The 17,838-nt window shown below is 36.2% G+C and overlaps 1 long non-coding RNA gene across 2 annotated transcripts in view; it reads left to right on the forward strand.

Annotated features, from left to right (window-relative positions):
* Nucleotides 1-13,000, forward strand: part of LOC112145354 — a 17,096-nt gene extending 4,096 nt beyond the window's left edge. Inside the window, exons 2-4 of one of the 2 annotated variants that reach the window (XR_002919057.2) lie at nucleotides 827-972; nucleotides 8,189-8,311; nucleotides 12,231-13,000. This is a non-coding gene — a long non-coding RNA (uncharacterized LOC112145354). The remainder of the gene's footprint in view (nucleotides 1-826; nucleotides 973-8,188; nucleotides 8,312-12,230) is intronic. The other variant, XR_002919058.2, reaches the window with a different exon arrangement.
* The last annotated feature ends 4,838 nt before the right edge of the window (nucleotides 13,001-17,838 follow it).

Consider the following 17,838-nt stretch of genomic DNA (forward strand, 5'->3'; position numbering starts at 1 on the left):
GGCCTATAGGTGGCGCCATTAGCACTTTCTTTGGCTGCGACTCTAAGTGAAACAACCCACAAGTGAGTCAGTTTTTTGTGTCAGAAATTCCCAAGAGCCTTCACGGTCATTTCCTATGATTTTAGCGCCTTTTTTCAGCTAGCATAGACGGAGCAACAATGGCAGCGGCAAACGGGTGAAGTCAAAAGACCAAAAGACTCTCGTTAGGATCCCAGTTTGCTGTTTTCATTGGAAGAAAGTTAGTTTTAGATTGCTCTTGTTTATCAGTTAATTTCCTCACTTCTAACAGCCAGGCTGCACACAAGGAGTGTTCACCAATCACATGAACAGCACTAACAGGGTCCCTGTGCAGTGTACAGGGTTCAGAGGGGTTAAGGAAATGAAACATCCGTACATGCCTGTGCCTCACCAACTTTATCCTTACTTATACTTGCATGTTGTTTAAGTGCTCGCTACGACTCGTCACTCACAGTATTTTTATAGAAAAAAATGTGCATGAAAATGTTTGCTCAATGGGTTCACTGAGTGGTCTACGACTTTAATCGCCTCGCACAGATTTGCCAAATTGTTGTTTGGAGACACCTCGTATCCAGACATGATGGAAGTTGTGACAAAGTTTCTGCTTCTGCTGCTCTCCGTTTACCTGGTTAACACATGGGTTGAGGTGTTGTACATCTGCAGCTGTTTTAAATAACAACTTCCTCCGTGTTTTTATCCTCTGGGGTATAGTTACTTTTTGCCAGGTTTTCTGTCTCGACACCTTTTTCTTTTATCTGTGTTTTGGGTTCAGGAGGTTTTCTCACATCTTAGTTACATTTATTTTCAGGTTTTGTTTTTTTCATCATGACAGACAGAAGTAGTTTCTTGAAGAGTGGTCGATGTGCTGCTTTCCGAAGGAGGAACATATTCTGGACACAGATGGACCAAACAGGGCTCAAAGCAGGATGACGTGGGGGCAGTGATGCTGGGATGGTAAGAGAAACATGGAGGGTTTACATTTCATACATTTACAGCTATTCCCAGATACCTAAAGAGGGGTGAGCTGTCATTGTTGGAGTGCAGGATTCTCTGTATGGGAGAAAGTTTGTGATTTGCACAGATCATGAACCCCTAATAAGCCTGTTTGGTGAGATGAAAGCAGAGCCTCACATGGCTTCATAGAGGATAATGAGATGGGCGGTACTACTGAGAGCTTGCGAGTATGTAATTATGTACTGAGAGGGCAGAAAAAGTGCAAATGGAGATGGTCTTCCCATTTATGAGACACAAAAAGTGCTGCACCAGAGGAACATGTTGATGATGTAGGAGGAGCTGAGGCATTCACATTCTGTGGAGTGCGATCATTTATTCTGAAAGAATGGCCCCATCAAAATAACAGTGTCCTAAAATGAGACTGGGGAGCTGAGCGTGCGACTGCAAATGTGGAGTAAGTGTGCTTAAATTCTGATTGAATGAGCTTTGTTCCTTTAATTGGACAGAACCAGGCATGACCTGCATGTGGTGATGCTGCGTGGATATTTAAAGACCCAATTCAGTTATTTAACTATTTTAAAAGTGTCTTTTAATTATGCCATTTTTAGCAACAATCAAAATCACTGTTTTCTTAGACAAAGTTTCTGCAGAGTGGCAGGAGTTCATTTACAATATCAAAGCTCAATATCTAAAATAAAGAAAGACTATTATACTGCTCAGATACAAATTTAGAAATGCTTGACTTATTTGTTTTAACCTGTAAAAAAGTTGAAATAAAGTTTTTATGTAGAGTTAAAGGAAAAGTTTTTATTTCTTTCTTGGAAGTTTCATGAATATTTTTTAATGATGTTTGTCTCCCTTATATTGTTCAGTTTCTACCAAGATAATAAAAGATGAAAAGTTTCTATGAAAAAAACACACACACAAATGTTTGCACAAAGTTAAAGGAAGCAATTTAGATATTTTCTGTAGAGTGTGAATCTGTGAATCCAGTTTGACTTCAGGACAAAAGTCTAACAAAGCCAAAAAAGACAGGGGTCGCTTTGTTCCTTAATCTAGCATATACTTGCTGCTTTGGTCGAGAACATCATCTTCTTCCAGGTTTGCCTTCTTCTGTTACCGTGACCCTTCTTTTAATTGTTCCTCTTGATGCTCTTGACTTCGTACACAAGCAGCTCACACAATAGTGGAAATAAACTGAAAAGAAAAAAAAAACACTTTTTTAAGGATTTCATTAATGAATTCAACATCTATACTGTCGATACGCTTCATTTCCACATTAATGACTATCCAACGTGTCTTGCTCAAGGGTCAGTCAGGTCATTGCGACTCCCACCGTGCTGTAAATACTCCTAATTAATATTCACACTGCCCACAGCCCACCTGTTTACAGATTATTTTTAGTTGGTAGTGTCTCATTTGTGTTGTTTGGACATGTTATACTTGTGCATGCCAGCTGCTTTTTCAAATATTAACTTTAGGGTAATGACACCTGATCTTCTTATGAGGAGTTTCTAAAAGTACTTGAGAATTTATTACGGCCATTAGCAGATGGAACATGTTGAGTACTCTCCTTTTAATGTTATTAAACTCACAAAAAATACATATCATTAATGCTCTGTTCTAAACATTTTTTTAATGCACATCTAATTAAAATAAGAACATTTTAAAAAATGAAGCAAGACCATGCCTTCATCTAGTTCCTGCTTAGAAGACGAGGTCTTATTCTTCCAAATATTCTCTCAGTGCTTTTATCTTGCAGATCTTACTCGGATTGATTTCTGGGTGTACCAAACATCCTACCAAAACAGTTGTTGGATATGTGGGGGTCAAACTTCAAAGTTTTGGGGCCAAATTGTTGTTGATTGTGTTAGTAGAAGAGTTTCAATGTTTGTCTTTTGTTCACTTTGTGTAATTTTGTTGTTTAACTGTGTTTTTTACAAAGTCAAATTCCTTTAGAAAGTCTGTTTATTCCTTTCTAATGCTGCCACATCTGAAGCAGACCGGGGTCTCTGATGAATTCCGCTCTGTTGATGTCAGCTTTGTCATTTGGAGCATCGAGTTCAACCCCAGACTGGAGACGCGGGATTGCCTTTGGTTGGAGAATTTCATCTTTCGCATCTTCCGGCATTGAAATTCTGTCCTGGACTGTCACAATGACTCCACCTCAAGATTGAATTGAACTTTATTCATATCACAAGGATAAATTCATTTGTTAACAGAAGGCAAATTTTCAAAGAAAAAAATTCTATGAAATTTACTAAATACATAAATAAATACAAGTAATATGTTAATAAATTAATAACATGATATTAAGAAGTAATAAATTAATAATATAGGATATTAAAATTATATATATATATATACATGTACACATACATACATATAAACATACATATATACACAGACACATATCTGCAATGACGTTGTCCAAGATGGATGTGAGTTTGGACAACACCCTCCTCTCACCCACCACATACACATGATCCCGGGACAGAGCTGGCCCTCCTCACCAGCTTGTTGATTTAGCCTGTTCTAAGCAGAAATCAGGAAAGCATTCTTAGATTGGAAGGATATTTAGTTTTAGCGCACTCAAAGTTAAATGTATTTCTATCAGGCTTCCTTTCATCAGACAAAATAAAGTCTGTCTGAAAGCTGTTCAATGACAAAAATGAGTAATCTCTTTTTGATAGCAATGTAATCAAACAGGTTTCCGATCAGGGCTCACGTTTATGTATCTCACAGAGCCACTACTTCATTCAAGATAAGCTTCAAACTGCTTGCAGGACGGTAACACCAAAGTCTCACAAAAATGAATTTCAAACAGAAAAAAAGGCATGATCAAGTGTACTCCTTAAATATGCCACTATTGTAAATTCAAAAGCGAGTTTTAGTCCATCAGTTGATATTAAGAAGTGGTATTTAACTTTAAGGAGCTTGTCACAAAGGGCTAAAACAAAGAAATGCTGCATATGACCCCAAGGACACCATTCCTACTGTCAAGCATGGAGGTAGTAACATGATGCTTTTTTTGTTAAATTACCTCACTGAGTAGATGGACAGATCTACTGTGAATTACTGAGTGACAACCACTTTCCCTCCACCAGAAGGTTTAAAATCGATCATGAATGAGTCTAATGGATAATGACTCAAAACATAAAGTTTGTTATAATAAAAAACTTCATAAAGACATTTTTTTGGCTGTATTTTGATCTTTTATTGTACCACTTTGTTGCAAATTTTAATGAAAATACCTAAAAATTTGTCTTTTCACACCAATTATTAGGTTAAGAAAATGTGATTGAAATGATTGATCAGAATAGTTAATTATAGGTCACAATTAATTAATTGCACAAAAAATATATTGCATTACAACAATAGTTTGAAGACTTATTTTCCTCAATCAAATGCATTTATATTTCTTGATTTTCTTTAATATTTTTTATCTCTCATTGTCCAAATCTACGATAAGGATGACAGACTGTCAGTTTACTTCAAAGTGGACAAACCCACAAAATCAGCATGGAATCACATACTTGTTACCTCCACGTACCGGGATGGAGATATTTTTCAGAAAACTAAGGGTATACTTCTACTAGAGAAGGAAAACAGAGTTTTTTTAATTTGTCCGTTTTACATCTACAGTAGATGTGTATTAGTTATCTCATGGACATCTTGAGCTTAGTGGAATGTTTTTACCTGGTTGGTAGAATCTGAGATTACCTGAAGCTCAGGGCAAGTCAGACATGGAACAGTGAAGAACATTCAACCCCTGACGTTGACTTTACCGCTCAACTTACAAAAACAATGAGGCACAATTGTGCTTTTCACTGCATCGTCTGGTTTGGCTGGCCTCTCAGCTCTACTCTTTATCACACTCTTAGAGGCACGAGTTTCACTCAGAAATGAGCTGTTTGCTCTTGACATTCTGAGATTTCCACTCTTTAGTCTGAGGGTTACAGCTGCAGCTTTCACCAGCAGCACTGCTGTTCTCCTTTTGACATTTCCCCTAAGGGGGTCGCCACAGCCAATCAATTTTCACTGATCCGCACATTCGGTTTGGCAGAAAGTTTTGGTCTCCTTTTGCAGGCTGGGGACCTGCACAGGGAGACCAAGAGGTGGGCAGTATCACTGCCTTGCTAAGGACCCACACTGAATTAAGCTCATTACAACCCCTGGGAATCAAATCCTGATTTTCCATGTGCCAGTCCTGCACTTAACCATAACCGTCTGAACAATTTTCAAGATTTCTCATCAATGCCTTCATCCAATGTTTTTAACCACTTTCATTTCCACATGATTAACTGTCAATACTTTATTTTTATGAAGTTTTTCTTTGTCTCTTGTTGGAAACAGGCCAAAGAACAAGTCCAAAGAGAATCAAATCGATTGTGGTTAATAAACCCACATTTCTTGGGTATCTATAATATACACAGGCTATTTATTTTATTTATTTTTCTGTTCATCATCATCCAATGGGCCACATCATTTTCAATTATTGCCATTTTCCCACAGCCAACAATTTCTCTTGATTTCTCCCCAAAGCTTTGGCTTCACACACACAGCTGGCAGAAACTGGGAGAAAAGCAGCTGCATCCTGGAAGCACTTCAAACTGTTTTCCTTTAAGTTCGTAGACAATAGCACTGTGGAGAAAAGTCACTTGAAAGTGCTTTCAGAAATCTCCGCTAAGATGTGTCTGAGATCTGCTGAGGTCAGCTCTGCCCTTTCAGCTGTGGGAAATGCTTTCCAGTGGCAGCAGCAGCTCCAAAGTCAGACTTAAATTAACTGGTAATAATAGTTTGCTCTCAGTGCCAACAGTTTCCTCCCCAGCGCGTGTTCACACACAAACACACCGACTCACACACACATACAATCACAGCCTGAAGAGGTGACAGGTGTAAATAAACTATGCTGCAGAAAAATCGAGCTGCAAAGCAAAAATTACCCTGAAACCGGAGCACAAAGGAACAAACTAAAGCTGTCTTGGAGAGAATTTGATTTTGCAGACTCAGAAGCCGTGTTTTATGTAACATTTAAAAAGTTTAGGGGCTTTCGAGCCCCTTTAGAGGAGTTCATGCATTTGTGTCTGACTTTTTGTCCCTTAGCAAAAACCGCTATGGTGAATGTTTTGCTGGGTGGCGGCTTCTGAAATAGCTGCTGCACTGATGTGGCGAGGGTTCACGTGTTAGGGACATGTGAAGGAAGTCGTTTCTGGCCCTGTGCACTGCGCAGCAGAGCGAGCTCACAGACAGCAGTTCTCTTTGTAACCTTATTGCGACTGGCAAACATGGGAGCGTTGCTGCTCCCCGCTGGCAGCGCCGCAGATGACAAATGAAGCCACGCTGAACTAGTTTAAGCAGAGCATTACACAATCGTTCATTTCAAAAGGCACTGCTTCACACGCCGACCCAGGGAGCGCCATGGAAAGTGATATCCATCAACAGCCAGCCAAGCAGCAGCGCTATCAGCAAACACAATTTAGAGCTCAGAAACATTATTGTTTTCCCCCCTCCTCTGTGCATCTCGCTGCAACGATGAACTGCCCGACTGATGTTCATTTGATGAATATGATGCTCTTGTCATGATAATATGAACTTGGCCATTATTGGGACGAATTGAGTTTGGAGGAAAACTGCTTTGTGAAAACAAAGAAGTAACCCTTTTCACATGCATCACAATGTTGCAACTAATGAAAAGAGAAATTCCTCTTCATCACATTTTGGATAAAAGTTGTTGCCACTTTATTAGTGCTATAAATACCTCAGTAGTCACAAAGTATTTTCTACATGCCAAAATCACACGACAAACCAGCAGATAAAAATGTGTTCGTCTGTCACCTGCAGCCTCACTCTTAATACTTTTAGCTCTGCAACTCCATCAACTTGGAGTTGAGTCACTAAAGTACTAACTAAATACAAGTACTATTATAACCATTGAATGTACACGAGAACTGGACTGAGTGGACTTTTTTAAAGAATTAAAGGACGGATCAGATTACACAAGTTTTTCATTTTACTACTCTTGCTCATTTATAAAATTGTAATCATTTTGTGTTGTCTTGATGTAAATAAATGAATTATAGCGCTAATATAGAAATAACACATTTTATTTATTGAGCAAAGTCGCAGTTTGTAGACTTGTCCCGGTTTAACCCGAGACAGGAAAAATATGAATAAAATTTGAGGATCTTTTTTTATAATTGTACTGAATTGACTTAATTTGGTTAGAGTCGTAAGTGAGCTATTTTCGACATCACTCTTGCTAGGTCCAGTTTGACTGCTTGTTTGAGGATAGTTTTTCAAAAATAATTCAAGCAGAAAGAAATGAAAGCTTCTTTCACAATGTTCTATGTATCTTAGCATTTAAAAATCCCTGCACCTCTGTCTTACTCCACATTTGACCTTTTACATTTTTTGACTTTCTCAGTACTTTCTTTGTTTCTGTTTTTCTAGTTTCTGCTCAGCATGTTTTCACTTTTCATGTTAGCATTTTATCTCCAATTAGTTACAATTTAGTTTTAAAATTTAACCTTTGAAAAGCAGCATTTTTTTACTTATGGATTCTATATATGGACCGGCTAATTGAGATGTCCATGATGAGTTTTTAAGACTGACTTTAATATATTTTTTAACATTAATAGTTCATATGACATTGGAGTGAGAACCTGTGATTCACACGAGGAAACTAAGAATCTTTGCAAATGTGCAAAAAAAAAAAGAACAAATAAATAAATTCTTGTAAACTCCCCACAAATGCTGTTTGCTACTCCTGTATGTACAGACTAATCCCATCACCGATAACCTTTAATGTTGAACCATTTTGAATTTTACATGAGCTTTCTCATTAATTATTTCTCTCTGCTTAGACGATTGTTCCCTATAGCCTAATATTTAGCAAAAAAGATTAAAAAAATATATTTATATATGAGATTTGACTTAGATATTACTAAAGCGATACTTGAAACAGCTCTGATGAAATAGTTTAACGTAAGAGCTTTAGCTGGAGGAAAATGATAAAGATGTTGAAATCTTTTACACATATTGGAATGTAAGACACTTCTCTGTTCTCTTTCACACTGAGATTTTCTTCTAATGGGGCTCTTCAGACCTCATTTATCTCCATATTTGCTGGAAAAATTTACATCTGCATGTTCAGTTTAATCAGGTCTAGCCCACATTAGAAAAGGTTGTCTCCCTTTCTCATCCACTTCATCAGGAATCATGATGTGATAGTGATCTCCTTCTCCATTGAGGCCAATACGCTGCAGCGGATTTTCCTCTCATCTGGTAATTCCACTGACGTCTTGGAGATTTGTTTGCTTCTCTCAGCTGTGTAGAGGTAAAGCTAATTGAAGTGAGAAAAAAGATGTTTATATGGCAAACCTTGAGGCTTTAAACTCAGCCCTGCTGACTGAGGAATGTTCATAATGTGCGTCAGATATATTTTTTTTGTCATATTTTGGAATTTTTTTTTACCAGCGTTTCCCTTAAATCTGCACAACTAAGTTTTCAGTCCTGACTCAAATGACTAAATTGTATTCATTGTTAAACAGTTTTGCAACATATTCATTTTCCAAGTTAAATAAAAAAAATTCACATCACAATTTGTGGTTGGCAATACGATTGATTGTTTCATTTTGAACGATCCGATTTGATCTGATTCACTGACTTAAAGTCGATCAAGGCCATCTTTAGTCAAAATTTCAACCAGTGTCTCAGAGATAAACACCTGGTACTGAATGGTGGAGGTGAAGTTTTCCAGATTTCTTGTATATCCTGTCAAATAATTAAGTGTAAATTAAATATGTGGATAAAGAAACAAATAAACAAGAAATAATGGCAAGTCTATTCACATTTGTTTCATAAAGTGAAGGCCACTGTTGTTTTTCCTCATCAAAATAATACATTACTAGAACATTGTATCACACTGTATAGTAACACGTCTTGGCAAAATTCGAAGTGTTTCCACACATTGGACTGTTTTACGTCCCTTTTGTGTCCAGGGGGATCTGAGGATCATAACATAAAAATTATACTTTTATTTTATGCTTTTCTAGATCCTCCTGGACACAAAAAAGGGTGTAACATAAATTGGGTCCGGGATTAATTGTGGTCTTGTGATGTTTGAAAGCCTGTTTTCTTTATCTTGTAATGTATGTCTTTGGGGTTCGCCTATTTGTTTGTTAAGCTTTTTGGTGTAGTTTGGTTGACAGTTTTATCGCAGGAGTAAATGATAATGGCTTTTAACTTTGATCGTTTTGTTTGGAACTCACGTTTGGAGAAATTAGACGAGTGCACAAAAGCTGAATTATCCTAGTTACTATGATTTTTACATACCCAGTAGTTGCCGTAAATAGGATTTAAGAGTCATTTTGTCTAGACTAGGGGTCGGCAACCTTTAACAGTAAAAGAGAGCCATTTGGTCTTGTTTTCTACTGATCAAAACCTAGAAGGAGCCATGTCTTTCCCTTTCATAGAGGCCAAATTTAGTAGAGGCCAAATCTAGCTCGTTACTTAATTATTAGCTGAACTCCAAATTAGCATGAAATTCCTCAGTAAATTAAATCAACCGAAAATAGCATGTGACTAAAAGAAAAGCTAAATTCTAAATTAGCATTAAAACTACAGTAAATAACAAATTAGCCAAAAATGTTAGCATATATTGCTAAAATATTAGCTAAACTCCAAATTACCATAAAAACTCATTAGAGGCCAAATTAGCCAAAAAAGACTGATTTGCATGGGCATTGTCGAGCTTCCAAAGAAAGGCATTGAATACGCTTCATAACCTTCTTCCTATTCCCTTTTTATTGGTAGTTTGTAAATACTCTTTATTGTGTTAACAGTACAAATGGCAAACTAAACCAATAAACATGAACATGATCATTTAAAAAAAAAAAAAAAACGTTTTTAGAATGGTTTGTCAATTGAATTAACAACTTGCCTCGGACAGATCAATCTGGTTAGGTGGTAGGAATGTTTAAATTGTTTTATTGGTTAAGTGAATTAATCTAACCCTCAGTCTAATCTTCAATTCTTGAGGTGCCCCATTGTATTCTCTTGTTTTACTTTTATGTATATTCCTTGCATTTTCTTGTAATACTTGTGAGCATAATACATGTGCAAACTTGAGAGCATGAGTTAAAAACTTTTTTTTAACCAACGAGCAAACGCACAATTCATGTTACTCATTCACCACCAATGAATATAAAATTTCTGTGCTTCTTGTAGAACAGGCAAAAAACCCTGGGAGGAGTAAATATATCACTGTAGCAGATTAAATGAGATTAATTAAACAAATAAAAAAGGTTGTAGCTTCTATTTTATGACTATATTTTGCATATCTGAAAGGCAGGATCTAACTAACATAAATGTGTCGCTCTCAGAATGACTGATACGATGCAAAATGTTTTATGGAGTTTGTTTATTGTTTATTGTTTGTTGTCTATCTGCTTTATTTAGGGCACCAGTTAAAAGGAGCGTTCACACAACAAAATTAAGGGTATCCTAATTAATGCTCCACCTCCTTTGTCTGAAAGGTCCTGAATTATGTTTCACTCAGTTTCATAATGGTGGTTTTATCAGATGGAGTCGCGACTGTAATTATGCAAATATGTTGCATTGCAAAACAAAAAACTTGACAAAATACAATTAAAAACACAATTATTTTGTAGATGAGGAAAATGATTCCCCTTCCATAGTCCAGTACACAGAGTCCACACAGTTAATGGGCTCTATTATAATAACACTTTTGCCTTCAAGCAAAAAATATAATAACTTCCAATGTAGGTGTGATAATTATTATCATTAGCTTGCATGATTAGTTCTCTGACTGAGAAAAATGTTAATCCAACATCACATTAATACTGAAGGGGCCTTTAATGTTTGTCAAGGAATTATGGAAGCTGTTCAAACCAAAAGGAAGGACATAAATCCTCCTTTAAGCTATCAGCAGTGTTAAAGAGAACTCTTCTGCCTGTAGTCAATCTGGGTTCAATAACATCTGGTGTGTCTCTTCTCCTAAACACTTTGCTTTAATGAAAAGGAACCTCTTATGAAAGCTTTTTTCAATAACCCTGTCACTTTCAAACGTTAAGGCGAGTAGGTTTAGCTTCCGTACGTCAAAGAATAGTTAAATGTGTAGCATTTTGAAGCCTGGAAACATGACTCTGCTGCCCAGGACAGGATTCATTGTGATGAAACACATTCTTAACTGTTCACAGAGACTTCTTGTTATGACCAAAATTAAAAAATAGCTCTGGTTACATGATATTGCAGCAGGTAGCAAAAAAAATAAAACACAAAAGTAGCACAAAAAATAAATAAATGAATAAATAAAAAAACTTGAAAAAAAATTAAAACACAAAAGTAGCACAGAAAATAAAATACAGCAGTAAATGTTGGTCACTATAAAAATAACTGTTAAAAAAATCACAAATGCATTAGACATTGAGAACTTTTTTTTTAATTTTTTTGCCAAAGCTGTTCATAATTTTGAAACAAAAATAAGATACAGTCCTTGTCTTGTTGGTGACAAAATACGAGAGGATGACAGGGGGCTGGAGCGTGATTAAAAAGAAATACAAAGTTCTTTTTTTTATTTCCAACTTTATAAAATAGCCCCATTTCTATTCCCATTCATATTGTAAAAAATGCTCAGGAAACTTAGAATGGGGTTAAATTACAGGTAATGAATATTGAAATGAACATGAATTAAACGAGAGGAGCCAGATCAAAGCAAGATGAGCTCAGATGAGTGAAGCGCAGCATGACCTCATCTCTTATTTCTCACAATAAATTAAACTAAAATAAAATAAAAAAATAGAAAAATCTAATATTATCATAAACTGCAAGTGTTCTCAGATACTATTCTCACAAAACAAAAATTATGTTTCCATGTGAATGTGCTTATTATTAGTCAATACATTAATGTATACTAACGTTGAGAACTTAAAAAATATGGTTCACTTAAGCCTTAGATTTTAAAGTAAGGAATAAAACTAGAAATCTGGGACTTGTCTTCAGAACTGTTTTGAAATTTGACAAACAGATTGTTAATTTGGTCAAAATGAGCTTTTATCCAGTTGTAAATGCCTGAAAACATCAATTCACAGCTGAAGGGATTTTATTTGTGTTCTGCCATTGTGCTTCTTCATTTATCCACAGATCCACACTGATATTATTTTTCAGAGGGAAGGGAAAACACGCTTTTTTCCACTTCATACCAGAAATAATGTCATTGTTTTCCTGTTTTGCAGGCAGTAAAAGGCATGTCAAGATGGTGTGTTGACTGTTTGAGTTCCTCATCAGATCAGGGAAGAAAAAATTCTGTCCAATGTGATATTTTGTCAAATAAAAAAGGCTCTTGAGTGCTTTCTTTTAAAATTTGGCTGCATGAGGAGAAAAAAGTACAGCCAGAGCATGAAAAGTGGTCGATGGATTGCAACGAGATGAGACGGGCACGGAGTGAATGCCTGTGCTGTAACCCATGTCGCTGTGGAGAGGAAGTTCCCTGTTTGAACAAAAAAAGACGAGGCGGGGCACAAACCCACAGGATGGATCTCTAAGATTAAAGTGGCCCGATCACTGCTCTCACATCACATCCTCTACCATCAGGGGGGGAATTCATTTACTCGCACAGAGAGAGATGGAGCAGCCAAGAGCAAAGAGAAGAACTGACTGAGAACGGAGAGCAAAACCTTTCTGGAGACTTTGAAAGAGCTGCACAGTTAAATTCTCTGAGGAGTTGAGATGGTTCTTCTCTAAGATAACAAACAAAAGGGAGACACAATGTAGTGAACACACAACACTAAACACAGAAAACACTGCCTGCAGTACAACATATATACAATAACCCATGTGTGTGTGTGTGTCTTCAAGAAAAAGAAAACAGATAAATAAGTTGAGATTAAATCATATTTTTGTTTCGTTTGGCATTTCCCTACAAGTATTGGTTCACAGGTAACAACACTTTCAGGATATAAATTTTTTTGGAGTTTAAATTGTTCCAGAGTGTAAGGCGATCTTGGTCCACAAAGGTCCGATTATCATTTTTGTTTAGTCACTTGACCAAAACCAGATTCCTGCCTTAATTTTTTTTTCCAGTCACGCTTACCGGATACCTACATTGTGCAGACAGTACTTGCACCTTCACAGAATATTTCCTGTGCACACTTTTTAAAATTCCATCAACATAGGAGGAGACCAAGAATTCCATCAAATGTCTACAGATCATTTGTAGATTTCTTTTGGACTCACTCTCAAAGCTTACATGCTGTCCAAACACAAGTCACAGTTCTCCTCGTTATTACACACCTGAGTGTGAAACTTGATCCTCACATTCAACACATCCTGTGATGGGGTGTAAAGCCACAGTTTGGTTTATTTGCAGGAAGCAAATTAAAAGAGGAATCCTGTCTGATTTTTGAACAGTTATATTCTCAGTGCTGCCTTTCAAACAGGTCGGGTGCAACCACAGACTGGAACCAGCGCTTTGTTGTAGAGATTTTGTATTGTATTTTGTGTTGTGGATTGGCCACAAAACCCCTGGTGTGAGCTCAGAAAAATGTTCTGCAAGCGCTGGTTTCAGGCTTGATGATAGTAATTAGCAAGTGTCATCAAAACACTGTTCATGTTGAGTTGCAATTATCCTGGAAACGAGGGAGTGACGGCAGAAGAGCGTGATTTCATGTCTGGTCTATGAAAACCCAGCAATCGTGTTGGATCTAATCAGGATTTTTTTTCACTATAGCATAAAAATGACCCCCGCCTCCATCCCCAGAAGAAAACAAAACAATTTGACTTATGATTGTTCTGGGCTCTTTGAGGCGATCCTGCAGGTATGACATTATTTCAGTTTATTTTACAGCAAAAATGAATTCCGTTTGAAGTTCAACAAACTAAGAAAATGCCTAAAGACAAAATTCCTGCACACTGCATGACAATACAAGCAGATTAGATGCTAACACAGGGAGCTAATATGGTAGAATGTACTCATATTCATATTCACATCTAGAAGCTATTTCGATTCACAAATCAAACCATAAAGATGTTTTCTTGGACTCTAAGGACTCTGTAAAAGCCCATGAATGCGAAGGGGAAAACATGCAAACTGCACATAGAAGTTTTGATTCAAAGGACGTTATCCCTGTGAAGCAAGAGCGCTAATTACTGCAACCCTGTACAGTTCCCTCTATAAAGATCAGTAAAATTATATATTTTCTTTAAATTGAAAGTCATTCTTAATGGAGAGAAATCAAGGTCAGTTTCAAGAAATTTAAGTACTGTATTTTTCTGACTATAAGTTGCTCCGGAGTATATGTTGCAACAGCCAAAAAACACATAATCAAGAAGAAAAATTCTATATGAGTCACACTAGAGTTCAAGTCATATATTTGGGAGAAATTTATCCTACAAAATATGGGAACAAGAAGAGATATTTCACCTTGAAAGGCAAATCCTAACAGAATAGATAACAATAATTGATTGAATAAATGTATGATTTACTCACTTAACTCATTGATACTTGTTTAGTTTCATGAAACAAAGGAGGAATCTAGTATTAGCACAAAATATGAACAATTATTCAGAAAACAAAAGCATAAAGAACATGCCAACTAGTCAGACAAACTCTTTATTTTACAGTCAGTAATTCCTTATCCTCTGTGTCGCTTTGGAACTATTCCACCGAGCCCAGTGTAAGACTGGGCAGTGCTTCTTCTGCATTGCTGTCAGTAGCAAATATTGAGCTGCTGTGCCCTCAAGTGGTTTTTGCTATTATTCAAAAAAAAAAAAGTCTCCTACAGTGGGGCAAAAATGTATTTATTCAACCACTAATTGTGCAAGTTGTCCTACTTAAAAAAAGGAGAGTCCTGTAATTTTCAACATATGTATACATCAACTGAGAGACAAAATGAGAAAAAAAATCCAGAAAATCACGTCTGATTTTTAATTAATTTATTTACAAATTGTGAAGGAAAATAAATATTTGGTCTCCTTCAAACAAGCGAGATTTCTGTCTGTCACAGACCTGTAACTTCTTCTATAAGAGGATCCTCTGTCCTTCACTCGTTACCTGTGTTAATGGAACCTGTTTGAACTCATTATCTATATAAAAGACACCTGTCCACAACCTCAAACAGTCACGCTCCAAACTCCACTATGGCCAAGACCAAAGAGCTGTCTAAGGACACCAGAAACAAAACTATTGACCTGCTTCAGGCTGGAAAGACAAGAAATCAACTGTGGGAGCAACTATTAGCAAATGAAAGACAGGCCATTGATGATCTCCATCGATCTGGGGTTTCCCGCAAGATCACACCCTGTGGGGTCAAAATGATCTCAAGAATGGTGAGCAAAAATCCCAGAACCACACGGGGATCTGGTGAATGACCTGTAGAGAACTAGAGCCAAAGTAACAAAAGCTACTATTAGTAACACACTACGCCACCAGAGACTCAAACCCTGCAGTGACAGTCGTGTCGCCCTGCTAAAGCCAGTACATGTGCAGGCTTGGGAGAATGTCCTATGGTCAGGTGAAACCAAAACAGAACTTTTTGGTGAGAACTCTACTTGCCATGTTTTGAGAAGAAAGAATGCTGAGTTGCATCCAAGGAGCACCATACCTACTGTAAAGCATGGGGGGGGGAAACATCATGGGGCTCTTTTTGGCGTGGGGATTTGTGTAAAGGAAAGAATTAATGGTCAGAATTTAAGTGAAAACATTTTTTTTTCCTCATTTTGTCTCTCATAGTTGAGGCATACCTATAATAAAAATGACAGGCCTCTCTCATCTTTTTAAGACTATGCAAAAAGCTGAAACTTATACTCCAAAAGATACACCAATTCTTTGGTCTCAAGATGAGGCTCTGTTCTGTCTTTTTAAAAATTACAAAATTACAAACTCTTTGTTTCTGTATAGTACAGTATAAAATAATGTTACCATGCTTATGACTTCATTCTAGAGAAAATTTGTTCTTTTGAAGGGTTGTATCATTGCATCTTGACAATTACAAAAGTACAGAGTTTATGTCTCTAAAATATCCAAATTTAAAGCTGATTTTACTGGGGAAGAACTGCTGACATTTTGTCTCTTTAACACTTTTGTGACATGCCAAGGTGTTATTGTGAAAATGACCTAATAAGTACAGTGCGTGCATGCTCACCCTTGTATGAGAACTTCGATGGATGAGGACATTTCTTTGACTCAACTGCAGATTTGACCAAAAATGCTGAGATATTTCTGCTCAGTTTATATAAATGTTAAAAAAATGTACGAAAAGACAATTTACACTGTGGCTTTTCATACATTTCAATCAAAATGTAATTTATCTAATTTTAAATGATGTCATATAGTGATGTGATGCGAAAAAAACGAAAAAACAATTAATCATTTTAATTGAACAACATGAAACCTAATTGAATCATTTTCTGTTTCCTGCTTTAGTCGCTCCACACACCTCTGTCCCTTGGCTATCAATAACATTTGTCAGGTGGATTGTTAATTGATTAGATGTTTCTTTACAAAATCCAAATCAAATTAATTAGAGAAAAACAGTTAAGAATCATTTAATCTGATCCTCAAGCACATGCTTTCTAATTAAATATAAATCACTTTCACAGCTTCAGTTCACAGATGCTTTGTTCGACACTGCAGTTTATGTGTTCAATCATGAATATTTATGAGAATTAACACAAGAAACATGGAAAAAAGGCTTTCAGAGTATAATGTGTTGCAGAAATTAACCTAGAGTGATACCAAGTGTTTTCTCTGCATATTTTCTTTTTTCTGGTCAAAAATATTCACCGATTAATCAATGGAAAAATAAATAAAATTGCAAAGAATGAACTAGCATTATGTATATAAAAAATACAATTTGCTAACTTTTCTAAATGCTTGTGTGAAACTTTTTTTTTCTAGATTTTGATATTTTATATAAGACTTCTTGTTTGGTAAAACGGACAAAATATACTTATTGATTTTCTTAAGAATTGTAATCTTTTCCCAGTTTTAGGCTACCTGCTATTACAATATATGAACTGTAAATGTATATTAGGTGAAATTAACTTCACACATTTCCTTGTTACACATCAGAAGATAATGTCAAAGTATAATGAAATGCCAAAAAAGTGGAACTTATTTTTCCTTCCTGAGCTTTTTTTTAACTGACGTTTTGCTAATTTCATTTTTGCGTGGAGTAGCTTTGCATTTAGTTCCTGTTCTCCCAACTGCCAAAACATTACACCAGGTTTGAGTTTGCAATCATCTACAGCTGTTTCATTTAATCAGTTTACCCCTCAATGTATTTAAGTTCATGGTTTGAGCTTCTTCTGGTTGTTTTCTGCATATCTCCACTTTTTTAGTGGCTTTTTCAACAGTTAGGATCAAAAAATATGAATGTTTGGTGTGTTTTAGTTTGTAGTTTTGGACTTTTGAGGCCATGTTTCAGTTTATGTATTGACTCATTATGCCAGTACTTTCATTAGGATTGGGTCCCCAATAACATGCACAATAAACCTGTTTTCAAAAAAAAAAAAAAATCCAAGAATAGTGTAGATTTTTTTTTCGTCTCATTCCTTTACATCTGCACAGTAAAAAAGCAAATATTTTTTTAAATTTTGTTTCTTAGATATCAGAGTGTAATTTTCCAAATGCATTACAGGCTTGAAACAACTGCATTATAGTTGCATCTTTAACTATTCTGACTTGTGTGAACATTATTTTTATGAATACAGTCATGGCCTCTGCTTTGTGAGGCTAAGTAAGAAGAAACCTTGGTAAAAGTTTAAAACTTGACTAAAGCTTGATAAACAAGAAAAAAATAATTCTTATATTTTAATATTGAGGTATTCTAGAGACATTTTCTG

Source organism: Oryzias melastigma, linkage group LG5 (assembly GCF_002922805.2).
Source record: "Oryzias melastigma strain HK-1 linkage group LG5, ASM292280v2, whole genome shotgun sequence".
In the NCBI taxonomy this organism is placed as follows: domain Eukaryota; kingdom Metazoa; phylum Chordata; class Actinopteri; order Beloniformes; family Adrianichthyidae; genus Oryzias; species Oryzias melastigma.